This window comes from Andrena cerasifolii, chromosome 8 (assembly GCF_050908995.1).
Source record: "Andrena cerasifolii isolate SP2316 chromosome 8, iyAndCera1_principal, whole genome shotgun sequence".
Lineage (NCBI taxonomy): Eukaryota > Metazoa > Arthropoda > Insecta > Hymenoptera > Andrenidae > Andrena > Andrena cerasifolii.
The window spans coordinates 1377786-1394468 of NC_135125.1; the positions used below are offsets into that span (position 1 = coordinate 1377786).

General features: G+C 40.5%; 1 protein-coding gene and 1 long non-coding RNA gene across 14 annotated transcripts in view; one reads left to right on the forward strand and one right to left on the reverse strand.

The window, feature by feature from the left end:
- Positions 1-16683, forward strand: part of LOC143372209 (uncharacterized) — a 568382-nt gene that overhangs the window by 539080 nt on the left and 12619 nt on the right. The gene's annotated exons all lie outside the window — the stretch shown is intronic.
- LOC143372122 (uncharacterized) lies at positions 1579-7177 on the reverse strand. Of its 8 annotated transcripts, XR_013086224.1 has the most exons (8): positions 6945-7177; positions 6508-6581; positions 5969-6429; positions 5472-5886; positions 5176-5396; positions 2923-5083; positions 2507-2846; positions 1579-2435 (listed from the first exon to the last, which is right to left on the reverse strand). It is a non-coding gene; the product is annotated as an uncharacterized LOC143372122 (long non-coding RNA). The 8 variants fall into 8 exon arrangements; XR_013086221.1 differs by lacking the exon at positions 6945-7177 and having other exon boundaries at positions 6508-6714; XR_013086220.1 differs by lacking the exon at positions 6945-7177 and having other exon boundaries at positions 5969-6152; positions 6319-6714.

Here is a 16683-nt window from a genome sequence, read left to right on the forward strand (position 1 = left end):
GTCATAAAGTCATAAACTTTGCCCGGGCGGCATCTTCTTGACCCTGAGGGTTGCGCTTACCTACTTGTCAGATATGTATGTACTGTACGCAGTCTATGTAAACTATGTAATCGGAAAGCGTGCCTCGACCACCAGCCGAGAATGGAGGGAAGCACGAAGAAAGGGCCAAGGATGGAGAGGTGGCTGGAGGACAACCCTCTGACAAAGCTTAGGGGATGTCATCTGATTGCACAACAAGGATCTACGGGAGGACCAGGAGGATCTTATCGTCGACTTCGTCGACGAGCTCGGTGCTGCTTCTTGGACGCTTGATTCATTCTGTCGCTAACCAGCTTTCTGAGCAGTTTAAAATATACTTTGAACTACTTTTTAAAATAGCTTCTGTGTAAGTTGTTTTATTTTAAAAACCTCACGCACTCCGACGAGCAGTGCGGTTCAGCGCTCCACGGGCACCAACCTGCGTTCTGATCCCAAATTTACCGCTAAAATACGTAACAAATTTTGGTGACAGCGGTGGGATTTTTAAAATATTTTGTGGGAAATTTAAGAGTCATCTCAGTGCCAAGGCTTGACCTTTATAAACTTTTGAACACTTCCGTGAATGACTTTGCCGGCTCGTGAGTGCGTATTGTATTAATTCAACGGGAACCGTTATAAACTTTTATTGAAATAATTTCTTTTGATCGTGCAAATGGACACAAATATCATAAGTTATTAAGTGCAGTCTCTCTCTCTCTCTTGGGTTTTGCGCGGTTTTCCCAAAAGCAAGGGTGAATACCAGAGACGGGTGATCTCAGTGGCCGTGCGAATAATCGCTTGAAATCACATGCATTCGGTCATGTCTCGCAACAATTGCTGAAATATTTCCTCACTTCCTGCACGGATGAGAAAAGGACTCCAGGAACTTGGACATTTGGAGGATTTCTTCACGGAGTTGAAGTCAACTGCATCATCGAGGTACACCGGATCAACGAAGTCAGCGTTGGACGGAGCCAGGACATCCGTATAAGGGCTGGAGCACTAGACGGAGTGGCAATCCTCATTACAACATAAGTAACTTTATTTCTGAAGTGTTCGTTATTCACCGCAATTAATTGTAAGTCTCGTTCATAAGCATCTAGTTCAGTATAAAGGGGCGTATTATTTATTAGGAGTACTCACCTATTATCCGTAAAAAATGCCGCCGTTTGCAAAGAGATACCGGTGATTTAATAAAAGGCGTAGTTCTGGTCTGAGTGGTGATAATGTGTTTGAGATAGACGAGTTAATAGTAGAAACAACTGGTGTGGCAGCATCCACTTCCGAATTTCAATCTGACGAGTTAGGTTGTTTGGTACCGGCACAGTCTACCCCTCTTCCAAAATTTAACCTCTCCCTTCCGGATAATGGATCCATTCCATCCAGTAGCACGATGGTGACAGGTGCGTCGGGGTCGTCTTCTGAGGCTTCTAGAGCCGCATTACGCATGTCTTTTGATTTGATTGCAAAATTTATTCGACATTTTGATGGGAAACCAAGCTCGATAACTAATTTCATTTGTCAATGTAGGCTCGCTGATTCTTTGGTTTGAAATGAAGATAAATTTTATTTGTTGGCCTTGATACGCAATAAGATACAGAAACGCGATTGTAGCAGGATAATGGATGGGAATGAACCCAAGACCGTTGAAGAATTGATTAATCTAATAAAAGCCGCGTATGAGCAAAGCTTTGACATAAAAAATGCACAAGACGAGTTAAAAATTATACGGCGGAAAGAGCATGAAACCATTGAGGAGTTCGGAACTAGGGTACATGACATTTTAGATCAGGGAATAGAATTAAAGTTTTACTCACAGAAGAAGCTATAGCTGGGTATTTAAGGGGCCTACGCAACGATACAATTATGCTATTGACTGCCAAAGATAATATAGGTAGTTTAACAACTGTTATTAAGCTGGCCTCTAAAATGGAGCATCAATAACAATATAAAAATGAGCCTATGGTTTCGAAAATTTCCGCAAACAAATCAGAAGTGTTCACTGTTAATGCAAATGAGCGTAAGTGCTTTAACTGTAATGGATTTGGGCATTTGCGTATAGATTGTCCCACGCGAAATAATAAGTTTAACAGACCGAGTCGTGATAGTGTTAGATGTACTTATTGTAGGAAAACAGGTCATATAGAATCGCAATGTTATACAAAAACCGTTCGTTCTACCTGGAAGAAGTCGCAACCTCGGGTTACCGCAACTTCTGGACGTCAGCAGTATTTAAATTCCAAGGGGGTTCCGCGGTCGGGTCCGACGCAGAACGAGCCCCTTCTTGCACGCGCTGGATCCATCGTGTCTGCTACAACCTCAAAGTAATTAATACCGTACAGCCTCTGGTTATTCCTCTGGAACATGATAATTTTCGCCATGAAGCGGCTAGTTTTCTTATAGACACTGGTTCTCAGCTAAATTTAGTGAAACAAGAAGGGTTAATTTCAGATCTTCCAATTAATAACAATATAGTTTACGACCTTACCGGGATTGGCTCGGGAATAATTCGCACCCAGGGTGATGTTAGGGTTTTAATTCATGGCATTCCTATTCATTTCCAAGTGGTAGATAATAATTTCCCTATCAAAGAAACAGGAATTTTAGGATTGTCGTTCCTAAAGAAGCAAGAATTAACCTTAAAGTTTAGAGATACTTTAGCAAATAGTTTACAGTTTGGGAAAGGAGAAACCCTGTCTTGTGCATCATCATCTCACGATTTACCTCCTAGAACTAAGGTCTTGATTACGGTACCAAGTAATAGTATTTATGCATCAGGTTATGTCAGAAGAATTGATGCGGGTCCTGGTATTTTTATGGGTGAAGCTCTGGTAAATCAAGAAAATGGTTTGGTAAAATTACATCCCATAAATACTACTGCCGATCATGTCGTTCTCACCATACCTTCAATTGAGTTGGAAGAATTTGATGTTGGGCCTCTCGCTTCTCGGTCATGTCGGACAGGAAATCCTGAAGTAGATTCATCTAGGGATCGTGCTCAAAGGCTTGCTCACTTAATCAAGGTGCTAAATTTAAATCATTTGAGTGAAGCTGAGAGGACCAGTATTTTGGAAATTGTTAATGAATTTTCATATCAATTTCACCTTTCTACAGATAGGTTAGGTTCCTCAAACGTAACCCAACATACTATAGTCACTACTGATGAAATACCCATAAACACGAAACAATATAGATTTCCTCAGATTCACAAGAATGAGATAGAAACTCAAGTAAACTCCTTACTTAATAACAGTATAATTCAGCAATCTGCATCTCCATATAATTCTCCGGTATGGATTGTTCCAAAGAAATCGAATTCTTCTGGAGAGCCACGATAGCGAATGGTCATCGATTATCGAAAATTAAATGAGAAGACTGTAGGGGACGCTTATCCCCTTCCTAATATAACTGAGATATTAGACCAATTAGGAGGAGCTAAGTATTTTAGTACTTTGGATTTGGCTTCTGGATTTCACCAGATTCCGGTAGATCCTACATCTAAGGCTAAAACAGCTTTTTCTACTCCCCATGGCCATTATGAGTTTAATCGGATGCCCTTTGGCCTTAAAAACGGGCCAGCAACCTTTCAAAGGGTAATGGGTTTTGTATTATCTGGATTGCAGGGAATGGAGCTTTTTATTTATATGGATGACATTGTCATTAATGCCGATTCACTTGAGGAACATGCCCGTAAATTAAAGACCCTTTTGGCGCGTTTGCAAAACTCTGGTTTAACTCTTCAACCTGAGAAGTGCCGTTTCTTGCAAAGGGAAATATCATATTTGGGGCACATCATTACAAATGAAGGAGTGAAACCCGATTCTGACAAGGTTCGGGCCGTCAAACAATTTCCGCTACCAAAAACAAAAAAACACATAAAACAATTTTTGGGACTCGTGGGTTATTATAGGAGGTTTATTCAAAACATGGCACAAATCGCAAAACCTTTAACGAGACTTTTAAAGCAGGATATTTCTTTTTGTTGCACTTCGGGAACTCAGGTTGCTTTTGAAACTTTAAGAGATATAATTTGTTTAGAGCCTTATTACAATTTCCAATTTTTTCACAACCATTTCTTGTTACCACTGACGCTTCGAATTTTGCTGTGGGAGCTATCTTGAGTCAAGGGTCGATTGGGAAAGATCTACCGATAGCGTATGCTTCTAGGACCTTGAATGACGCCGAGATTAACTATTCCACTATAGAAAAGGAACTTTTAGTTGTTTTATTTGCCGTTGAGCATTTCCGGCCCTATTTATATGGACAACAGTTCACTCTCGTCACTGATCATCGTCCATTAGTATGGTTACATAATGCCAAGGATCCTACATCCAAAATAATGAGATGGCGAATTAGACTAAATGAATATGATTACAATATAGTGTACAAACCTGGTAAAATTAATGCTAATGGTGATGCACTTTCACGAAATTGATTCACATTTGAATCCTGATTCCCAGTCACCATCTATATCAAGACACGGATTCTAATTCTGATTCGGGGGACCTGGAAAGGGTGCTGATCTGCGCAGATGAGACATCAATTGTAGGTTCCGAAGTGGACAGGATGGATGACGAAGTCTTATGTCTTGAAAATGAGAGAATTGTGGCATCTGTTTTCCTAGCGCGCGGGAAAGCAGCAGCCAAGTGCAATGAGGTCACAAATAGTTTGAAAATAAGTTCAGATTTATTAATATCACCTTTGCCTGTGGGAAATGGAAATTCTGGAGGATCGCCTCAGTCGAGCACGATGCGTCGACTCGGTCGCCTGTTGACATACGGTAATTTTCAGCCCCGGAAACCCGCTTCAGGGGCCGTGAGAAGTAGTCTGTGCTCGACAAGGGTGCCTGCGCTCTGTTCGGCCTTTAAGAGAACATCGCAAGGCTCGCAGAATCTTGGTTCGTGGCAGAGGTGTGGGGAGCCTGTTTCGTTTGCGACTGATGTCGTGGCAGAGGCTGACGAGCATGATGTTGTTGCGCCTGATATTGTGGCGGAGGCTGTTGAGTCTGATTTCTTTGCAACCAAGACTGCACAAGGGATCCTCAATAAAGTGACCTTGTTAGAATCTGTAAAAGATCAGTTAAGTTTAACAGGTTGTAAAGTTAATGAAAGTAGAGTCCTTGTAAACAATGTAAATCCAGACAGGAGGATAACTTACCCTTCTCCACTCCCCACCATCCTCAGTTCAAAAGATCACCTTTTTATGCGCAAGGATAAACTTGTTCATTTTATGCCACTTAATGGTGATATTATTTCTCAAACCAGCAGGGATTTATTGAACCGAAACAAATTTTCTATAGAACGAATAAAATAATATCAGGTTAATGTTGGTGACGCTATGGCATTCCCAAACGATAAATATTCTATTTTTCTGTTGTTCTATAAGGATACTTCGCAGGAAAGACTGAATTTTGTTCAACTCCAATCCTCACTAAAATCTTTAAAGGCCCTTACCGATTCTTTAAGTCTTAAGGTTTTTAGCATTTCAAAGGATTTGGACGGTTTCAGTATTCCTGAGTGGAATCGTGTAGAAGATTCGATTAAAAAGATTTTCAGTGACTCGCAGTATATAATTACGGTATGTACTGGTGAAATTGCAACTCCATCAAAATCAAGACGCCTTCAAATTATCCAGGAATCCCATGAATCCGCTGCTGGAGGTCATAGGGCGTGTCTAAACTCTATAGTCATATCCGGTAACATTTTTATTGGCCTGGGATGGGGAAAGAAATTAACGAATTTGTTCGATCTTGTTCAATTTGCCAGAGAAACAAAATTCATTCCACAAGAACCGGGCAGCCAATGCGTATGACTGACACCCCGAAACAGGCGTTTGAGAAAGTCCAAATGGACATTGTTGGGTCTTTGTCTGTAACAAAGAAGGGTAATAAGTATTTGTTGACATTGCAGGATAATTTAACGAAATATTCTGATGCAATTCCGATACCCACCATAGATTCGGTAACTGTTGCTCTTGCTTTGGCAGAACAATTTATTAGCAGATTCGGCTGTCCACGAACAATTCATACTGACCCAGGAAGGAATTTCATCAGTCAAGTGATGAAAAATTGTTGTAGAATCTTTAGAATTCAGAGGATAACCTCTGCCGCTTTTCACCCACAGTCTTTGGGATCACTGGAAAGGGCACATCGCGTTTTCGATGATTATTTAAAACACTACTGCACGAAGACTGATTGGGACGATTGGATTAGATTTGGCATGTTCTCATATAACACCTCTGTACATGAGGCTACGGGCTTTACGCCACATGAATTAGTTTTTGGAGTTAGGGCTTTAATACCTTCTGAATTTGCTAAAGAACAGGTATCGCGAACTTTTATGCAATATTTGGATGAGTTATTTACTAAGATTACCACCACACAGGCTAAAGCGGCAGAAAATCTCGATAAAGCTAAAGAGAAAAGTAAAATATATTACGATAGGACTCGTAACCCTCGTGGGTTTAAGGTAGATGACGATGTGTATCTACTAAAGGAACCGAAAACTTCCAAGTTTGATTGTAATTGGTTAGGACCCTATAAGATTAGTCGAGTGTTCGATGATCTAAATGTAGAATTAATTTTATGAATTAATAAATATAAAATAGTCCATACCAATAAACTAAAATTAGCATGTATAAGACCAGATATTCTTGTTTTGGAGTGTTAATGAAAGCAGTTATTATATAACATTGTATTCATTCTGTTTGGTTTATTTTCATGTGTATGTAATTTAAAATTTTTCATTTTATAAGTGTGGTTATTATGTTACGAGTTACGATTATTTTATATCAAATAAGGATTATAGCGTTTTTGGATGAAATTATTACACAAGTTTAGATAGATGTTCAATTACTACTAGATATTAGCCATGCGTTACACTATAATCGATTTAATGTTACTTAGTAATAGAAAAATAATATCTTACTACTGTAAAATGTTGTGATATAACTATCAATTTTTTAACTCGTGCTTCCTGCGGGACAATGGATGGACTGAGTAGCTCGTTTACCGCGGGGCTGGCGCGGGAAGAGGAGGCGTAGTTATAAACATAAGTAATTATGTACCGAAAAGCTGTTTCATGGAAACACCTTTTGTATAAGGGGGAAGGTATTACGCTACCGCTTGAACGTGGCTAGGAAATCGTATGTAATCGATATGTAAAGTACGTACTCATACGTAGGAGCGAGATTTGAAACGGAGGACGAAGAAGAGTTTATTACCAGGACCCATAAAACACGTAGAGCGCGTCGTGTTTCCCGAGGGTTTTTCCTCAGTAGTTTTAAACGTGCCCTCACACTGCTAGCGGCTGATGCTTGAACTCGGAAGGCGTACGAAAGCCTGGGATTGTATTCAATAGCTTTTAAATTACAGTTAGGTTAGGCGAGGATAGTAAATAGCTTAACTTTTCCTTGCACATCTGCGTGCCAAGTGTCGTCGAGCGGGCAGCGGCTCGTCTCATAAACCCACTTAAAATTCTGTCTCGCTTTTAATAATTACCTATGTCCTGTAAAGGTAAAAACTCCGGACAGGAAAGACCGAAAGTCATAAAGTCATAAAGTCATAAACTTTGTCCGGGCGGCATCTTCTTGACCCTGAGGGTTGCGCTTACCTACTTGTTAGATATGTATGTACTGTACGCAGTCTATGTAAACTATGTAATCGGAAAGCGTGCCTCGACCACCAGCCGAAAGTGGAGGGAAGCAGGAAGGAAGGGCCCAGGACGGAGAGGTGGCTAGAGGACAACCCTCTGACGAAGCTTGGGGGATGTCATCGTTCTGATTGGACAACAAGGATCTACGGGAGGACCAGGAGGATCTTATCGTCGACTTCGTCGACGAGCTCAATGCTGCTTCTTGGACGCTTGATTCATTTTGTCGCTAACCAGCTTTCTGAGCAGTTTAAAATATACTTTGAACTACTTTTTAAAATAGCTTCTGTGTACGTTGCTTTATTTTAAAAACCTCCCGCATTCCGACGAGCAGAGCGGTTCAGCGCTCCACGGGCACCAACCCGCGTTCTGATCCCAAATTTACCGCTAAAATACGTAACACTACACTGCGATACGCTACCTGGTGACGAAAATCAGAACCTGAAAGAGTAGGTCGCTGGCTGCGGTTGCATATAGAAAGTGTTGTAAATAATTAATTTAAAATATACATTTTATCTTGTTTGTGGTAAAATTGTTGCTTATTAATTTTTCTAATATAATCAATTTACTTAGTATCTACTTTCAGTGACATCAAAATTTCTTCACGCCGTATTGCAGATTACAACCGACCTACTCTCTTCAGCCATCTTTGTTTGGTGACGGTACGACCGCCAATCTTAATAGTCCGCATGGCGCCGGAGACAAGATATCCCGCACGTTTGTTTTCTGTTTTTACAGCTGAATATCGTTCATCCCACGTTCTGAGCAAGGTAGGGTAAATGAACACGTACCAGTGAGTGGACATTTATATTAAAATGAGTAAAATAAGTTATTAAAACAAGCAACTAATTAATTAGAGACTTCTTTTAATTTCTTGCTTCATATTTAAACAATTTTTGCAGGACGTGGAATCAATCGCGCTGCAAACATAATTTTATAATAGTGTTCATTCATTAGCCTTAAATGTTCATTTATTGGTGCGTTTACCCTATTATGTTGAGAATACAATTTCAGTATTGGCGCAGCACTTTGTGAGTATCGACAATGATGCCTCGACGTTTGAGAAATCGAATTATCAGCGATAGTGACAATGATAGCATCGAGGATACACAGTTAACTATAAACGATGATGATATTCCATTATCTGAACGATGAAAGAAAGAAAGTGAAAATTTCCAACCATCACAGGAAATTTTGAACCATGTGTGATAAATTATATGGATAACTGTAGCGGAGTACAACAAGAATCGGGCTTACGAGAGCGTAGTTGCCCCACTTCAATTTGGTGTTCTATATGGATACCTCAATCCAATTTGGGTTAAAAGTAACAAATACAGCCGTAAAGATGGTTTTTCGAGGCGTTACAATAATGTTACATCCAACGATATATATTGTTTTATCGCTATCATAATATATATGGGTATAGTCCGCTTGCTCACAGTATCTTTCTATTGGTGCACTAATCCGATGTATAATATTCAATTTGTCAGAAGAATTATGCCGAGAACAAAATTCTTACGGATCATGCAAATATTGCATTTCATCTATACAGATGTAAACAATAATACTGTTACTAGCAGAAGTTACAAAATACAACCGATTATCAATATTTTATTACAGCGATTTCAAAGAGCATATCGCCCAGGGCAGAACATAGCTGGTGTCGAAAGCTTATTATTATGGAAAGGCAAACTTTTATTTAAGGAATATGTACCAACTAAAGCGACGCCGGCCAGACTCCAGCCGCGCAGCGTTCAGAATCCCACTTGGGTTCGAGCGCACTTGAAAGGGTCTATGGCCGAGGATTCTTTCCTGTTTCAGAAATAACATAATTCTTTATTCTATATTGTATCGATATGGAAGTGACACTAATGGATTCCTTATGATTTCCGATGAAAAATATACGAAATTTCATGGAAATCGGACTATTATTAACGAACATAACTTCAAATGATATAAATTAATTTTTCATGGAATTTCCTTCATATGATCCGATTTACGTCGTTCTTGGTGTCAGTTTCAGCGGCTAAACATAAGGAATCAATTAATTTGATGAGAAATGCGGAAATTCTGGAAATTTCTGAGTTTTTAATGATATTCCAACCCTTTCGAGGGTCGAAAGCCATAAAATTCGATGAGGCACTGCGGGGGGTTGTCCTCGCCACGGGGCACCAGGCAGCATCTCTTTGACATGCGTCGCTGAAGAATCACCCTGTATATACTAGTAGAGTAAAACACAACCTGCTATAACATCCAACTAAATAATAACCAATACCAAGAAGGCTCGAAGCTAGTATAAAATCAAAAGGCTATCCCACAAATTATTAATACATTAAATATTTAGTTTATGTCCATAGTTTATTCATCCTTTATTTAACTGTCCGAATACTTACTACGCGTCTAGTTATGCACGTTCATTTGTTTTCCTTCATATTTATATAAATGTGAAGGGGAATACAATTTTGTTTATACAAGATCTATTCTACAAACATCTAAGAATATTTATTAATCATCTTTTTCTGTTAAAATTGATTACTGACATGGATATACAAAGTTTTACTTTAAATTGGTCGCTGTACGAATACTTTTTACACTCATTGTATATAAGAACCGAGGCCTCCAACGAGTTAGGTAAACGACAAACAACGGTGATCGTTTCGACGAACTCTATTCCACCATGCTAGGGACATAAGTCAGCCTGTTCAGTTTTTATTTAGCAATTACGAAGTATTATCCACCAAGTCCACCATCATTCGCCTCGTGGAGAGGCACAGGAAGAAAAGGGATAGCTCACTGCCTGCGCGTGGTCCCGCCTGCTTCGTCCTCCCGACAAATTAAAGACGGATCCCTTATGTCTCGAGAATAAACATGCGGTCGAATATCAAAACAAAAGCACGCCCTGACATATTGGGTGCGACAGAAGGTACGCCATAGGGAGGAGATTATGTTATAAACAATCGATCCTGCATTCCTGTGAAACAGCAGCTTTTCACCTCTGCCCAGTACAGATGAAATCAGATGGCGCGTGGATCGGCAAGCTTTGCATAAAACTCGCCGAGCCCACACGCCGTGAGGACGCTCATGGCTCGCCGACTCGCCGCTCCACGCGCCGTCTGATTTCACCTTAATATCTCCTCCCTATGGCCCACCTTCTCTCGTATCGAATACGTCAGTGCGTGCTTCTGTTTTGATATTCCAACACGTCTTTATACTCGAGAGATAAGTTCTCTCGCCCAAAGTTGTAGGGAGGACGTAGCAGGCGGGAACACGCGCAGTCGGCCGACAACCCCGTTTCTTCCTGTGTCTCACCGCGAGGCGTACTGGTACCTCTATTCCTACTCCAATGTCAGGGAAACATTTTTCGATCTAATATATGAACATCTTCTTATTTTGTTAGTGGAGGAAAATGCCACATCTGATTCCAAAAAGTTAATCAGGCTGATCGGTCAGAGCGTCTCGCTAGGGTCACGGTTTATGGCCATATTCTGACGCGAGCCGGCGCCGCGGCGGTAACAACAGTACCTACGTGCGGGTCCGAAGCCATTGTACGTACTACCCACCGACAGAGCAATATACGGATTAATTCATTGTCAAAATGAAGAATGCTTAAAATTATTAAAAATAGCGCTACGTTCTTAATTGTCATTTAGAAATGCTGGCAAACAGGCGTTGTCCAAACGTTCTCTGGAAAATATGAAATTACCGGTGGGAAACAACGAATGAATTCCCGCTTGGCTCTGAGCCTGCATTGATCCCAACGCACAGTGGGCGTCAATCCCAAGAATAGAGACAAAAATCAACATGCCACTTTTTCCAATCGAAATGTCGAATCTTATCAAGATACTTTATAAAAAAAAGTTTTTTTTGGCAACGATACCTAGAGAACTATCTAGTACTGGATCTGAAAACATTGATACAAAGTTTAAAACATCTTCGTTTGTATTGCAATGAGAATATTTTGAGCGTACACTCTTTTCTATACTTTTTAAAACCTTTATTTCTGGCTTCTTGGGTCTCTTCGTCCAATTAGCCGATTGGAAGGTTAACCAAATATTGTATAATTTCATAGGAATGTATTAACACTTCGTGAACAGTAATTGAAATATAAGATAACATGAATACAGGTTTGCAAATATTTCTGCACTCTTCCATAGTATGTATATTTTTTTTTTTTTTTAGATTTATTGGAATTATTCACGTTAATTTTGAAAAAACCTTCGTACGAGTTGTATATTAACACTTTTTTATGAACTTCCTTAATTATATTCGGCATTTTCAGTGCGAAAAATGGGATGTTGTTGAATTTTCCCCTATTTTTTGGGGATTCAGCCCCACTGTACGATATAGAATACAGATAATTACTCCATTATTGGCAAATATTGACAAATCTTGTTTTCGCAGTTGCTATGTTGATTATAAAACAAAAAAAAATTTACTCGGAAGTTCCCGGAGGGTAACTAAAAACCCGATAATTGCTGATAATTTTTCAATGGGTTGCTTATGGAAAAGAACTGTATGTAACTAATTATTTGCTATTGCTTGTAACCGTCTCCGGTTGCGAGAGATTTGTCGGTGGGACGGAGAAGGGATAGTGCCGACTCAGTCGGGTGTCAGAGTCCGTCGAATGAATAAGAGGTGGTGGCGGGAAAAAATCCCTTTATTGTGTCCGCCGTAGTCGGTACAGGTGTGCGTCTACTGTTAGTCGCGAGTTCGCGGAGGCGCTTTCGAATTAGGTCGGTCCGGTACGGTCGGGCGTTCCGGTGATGCCTCGGCGACTCGTGGCGGCGACGGTTTCAGCGAGGTCTGGAGGAAGTAGGGATAGCGGAGGAGAGCAACTACCCTTGAGCGGTCGATTTCGACGCACTCAAATGGGAGTTGTAAGGAGACAGCCTGGTGCAAGGTGGCCTCTGGGTTTAGCACTGCAGAGGTTCACGGAGGCGTTGGTGTACGACGCAAGATTACTCTCGGTCTATATCGGGAAGAAGCTGGTAACGGTGCAGTAATGGCGATGGCCGATTCTGGCACACTTCAGGAGTCTAAAAAGGCTCTCGGCCTTACGGTCTGGTAGCTGGTAAGGCTGCCGGTTGCACGGGATGGAGAGCCTCGATTGTGCTCGCGGCGGCCTTTATACCGGTACCGTCGCTTATCTTCTCCAGCGAGGCGACCGCGGGGCCAGCGGCCGCCCGGCGGCCGCGGCGTGCACTATACTGTTGCTCGTACGGATCGCGCCTTCGTGACGCGTGATGTCGCTACGTCACATGCTCACCAAAAACGATACTACTCATTTTGGTTTCCAAAAAACTTATCTCTTTTATATCATCAAAATATAAAAGACTCGATTTAAAATTTTCCACATGAAAAAAAAACATACAAACTTTGACACGTGTTTATTATTAATTTTCAAGAAATATATAACAAACATAATCCCATAACTTTTGAATTCTGACTTGTTTCCTTATTTTTGGGATTCTGTCCCACTGTGGCGCTGAATCGCAACGCGGCCGCGACTAGGAAACTCGACCTTAAGCGTGCGAGATTTAAGTTAAAATCCTTTATTTCGGCCGAATCTCAAACCGGATATGTGTACAATATGAAGTTATAAACTGGGCAATTTTTACGTCAACAGAAGTCCGCGTAACTTTGAATATCGGGCTCTATTGTGCTGGATTTACTCAAAAGCTTATGAGACCAGGGAAGAACTCTATTCTTTGACAATTGGTACACCTCTCCTACTTTATACGAACGTTTATGCAAAAATGACACACATGCTTGTGGGACCGTTCGATTAAGAAAAAAAGGTATGTCATGTGATGACGAAATAAAGAACATAAAACAACTGAAGAAAGTGGAAATAATAGTCAGGTACAATAAATCCCTGGCTTTTTGTGGTTGGCACGACAAACAACTAGTATTGACTCAGCACTTTGCATACTCCTCACTAGGTGAGGTGTGACAAAATTGACTACACTACAGGGCAATGCATAAAAAAACCAACTTGCATTCAATAATATAATATTAACATGGGTGGTGATGATCACGTAGATCAAATTGTACATGGTTGTGAGTCTTTTTGAAAGACATTTAAATGGTATAAGGAATATTTGTTATACTTGCTGGATGTTACTATATGTAATTATCTAGTCATATGGAATTGTCTTCACCCAAATAGAAACAATTTTTGCGAAATAAAAGAAGATATAATATCCGGACTATTAGAGAAATATTACAAGCCATGAGAAAAGTTATATAACAAAGGAAAAAAGTTATATGTTAATCCACTTCATTTTAATTCCCGATGCTTCCCGAAAAAGATACCTCCAACAACAAAAAATTGTCACCCAACCAAACATTGTGTATTGTGTAAAAAAAATGTTTTACGTAAAGAAACTACTTATTTTTGTCAAAATTGTGTTTCATTATGTGTTACTCCATGCTTCGAATTATATCGTGTACAAGAAAAATAAACGAAATTGTTCTTAAAAATAACATGTATTTCATTTATTATTCGCTAAGATATTTTGTAAATTAATTTTTCTTCAAAATAGAACTATCTTGGTAAATAAACACGCGGGATATCTTGTCCGTGGTGTCGTGCGAACCATATTGTGTCGCGGGATAACTCGTCCGTGGAATCGTACGAACGACATAATGTTGCGGGATAACTCGCCCGTGGCATCGTACGACAGATACCGTGTAGCGAGTTATCTCGTCCACGGTCGCGAAAGGGTCACGGATGTTCGATACTGGAGCAAAAATGATGAGAAATCTTTGAAAAGTGTTTCAGTGTAATATTCTAAGTGTAGTGTAGTCCGCATTGTATTAAAATTTCAAGTCAATTGACCGCACGGTTTCTGAAAAAAATTGAAATCAAAGTTGGGCTCTTATATACAGGCTGTTATGGGGGCTCCATATCAATACTACACAATACGATATTACACATGCAATTTAGTGCACATCAAAATAGGATACAGAATATAGTGCACACACAATTTAGAACACATGCAGTTTAACGCACATTTTTTTAGGGCACATCAGGATAGTGCACAGCAAGATTTCACGCATAAGATAGTACGGTAAACTTGCCGATGAACTGGGCTTCCGCTCTTATCTTCGCCGTCGACTGTTTCACAGCCGATGGTATTAGTATTAGTTGAGGCTAGATTACGGCAGGGGCGCGTAAATCATGGTAGCGAACCGATGTGAGTTTGGGGATGTTCAAAATGAGACTGCGGTTAAAAGTATCGCGTGATGAGGTCAATATCGCTATTGTTATCAAGATCACCATTCTGAACATTTCTCTTTAAAGTTTTTGACGGTCGGCTTTGGCTTACAAAATATTCGCAAAAAATTTTACTTAATACTAGAATTACCGAGTTTAACACATACATCGGTTCGCTACCATGCTTTACGCGCCCTCCGCCCTAATTTAGCCCCAACCAATACTAATACCGTTGGCTAAGAAACAGTTTTAATATATTATACCGAAAGTTTTTCATATGTTTTTGATACTATATGTCAAGACCATTGAAATCGATGTGGAGGTAGCTTTCAATATATTATGCTGAAAGTTTTTTATTAATATCTCCGAAACTACAGCCAACCGGCAAAAAAGTTTAAAGGGAAATGGTGTTTAGAATGACGACCTTGACAATATACAGGGTGTCCCACTAAGGAGTGGACAGCGCGATATCTCTTAAAGTATTGTCGATAAAAATATAAAAAAAATAGGGAATTGCATGGTTCGAGGGGGCCCATTTATTAGCGCGAACGAATTTTGTTTTCGATTATTATTTTAAAAGATACGATGGTCAAGTTCGGTTTTTCAAATGGAACTATTTTTTTTGAACACCTGAGTTGATAGTGCGTTCCAAGACAAATTCAATAAGCTTTAATGTATACACTTTATTTCCACTGGTTTTTAAGATATTGCGCTTGCAAATTTACTGATTTTCATTGCAAGAAACCCCTCTGGAATGGCAAAAACCGGGGGCGGTCTTATTGGCGTCACGGGTGGCACTGCCTGTTGAAATGGATACTTACCTGCCAAAGGTCTACGCCAGAAATGGCAGGCCCAAAGGCTGGACAATTCTTTTCCGTCAGAAATGCTACTTAGTTAGGCACATCTGCGGTGTCGAGAAGCGCATCGTTACTTTTATTTCGCACTTGCTTCTACGCTCGGATGGCCGGTTCTTTTGGGAGGGATGCAAGTTGGATTGGTTCTGATACAATCTGCTCCCTATGGTTGAAATTTAGTCTAGCAACTTTCACTCCTCCTAACCTAACCAATCCAACTTGCATCCCTCCCAAAAGAACCGGCCATCCGAGCGTAGAAGCAAGTGCGAAATAAAAGTAACGATGCGCTTCTCGATACCGCAGATGTACCTACCTAAGTAGCATTTCTGACGGAAAAGAATTGTCCAGCTCTTGGGCCTGCGAACCCTGTCGTAGACCTTTGGCAGGTAGGTATCAGTTTCAACAGGCAATGCCACCTGTAGCGCCAGTAAGACCGACCCCGGTCCTTCCTATTCCAGAGGGTTTTCTTCCAGTGAAAATCAGTAATTTTGCAAGCGCAATATCTTAAAAACCAGTGGAAATAAAGTGTATACATTAAAGCTTATTGAATTTGTCTTGGAACGCACTATCAATTCATGTGTTCAAAAAAAATAGTTCCATTTGAAAAACCGAACTTGACCATCGTATCTTTTAAAATAATAATCGAAAACAAAATTCGTTCGCGCTAATAAATGGGCCCCCTCGAACCATGCAATTCCCTATTTTTTTATATTTTTATCGACAATACTTTAAGAGATATCGCGCTGTCCACTCCTTAGTGGGACACCCTGTATAAGCATAGGCTTACCCCTCTCGCCGATTGCCCCGCAAGTGAGGTATCGAACCTCCTTAAGGTCGGTTTATACAGCCACCGAGCCGGGCCGTCCGTGCCGTGCCGAGCCTCTACGGAGGCGAGGAGCCGCCGAGCTCGGCGGGAACTCGGTGGCTCCTCCTTGCCCGCTGT